The sequence below is a fragment of the Eurypyga helias genome, unplaced genomic scaffold (assembly GCF_000690775.1).
Source record: "Eurypyga helias isolate BGI_N326 unplaced genomic scaffold, ASM69077v1 scaffold37282, whole genome shotgun sequence".
Taxonomy (NCBI): Eukaryota; Metazoa; Chordata; class Aves; order Eurypygiformes; family Eurypygidae; genus Eurypyga; species Eurypyga helias.
In genome coordinates, this window is record NW_010238500.1 from 1 (window position 1) to 200 (window position 200).

A 200-nucleotide genomic window follows, 5' to 3' on the forward strand; every position below is an offset into this window, starting at 1 on the left:
GCCAAACGCAGAAAGGGTGGAGGTCCGTGGGGTGGGTTCCCTGATCCGTAGGGCCCTGGCGAGGCAAACCCATCGTCCTCTCAGAAGGGGTCGGCGAGGTTAAACAAAATCGACGCGACAAGCGCAGAACCGGGATGAAGTTGAAGCCGAGGTGGGAAGTCGGCGCTGGGGCTTGGGTGTGCGGGAGGGTGGCTGCCGCG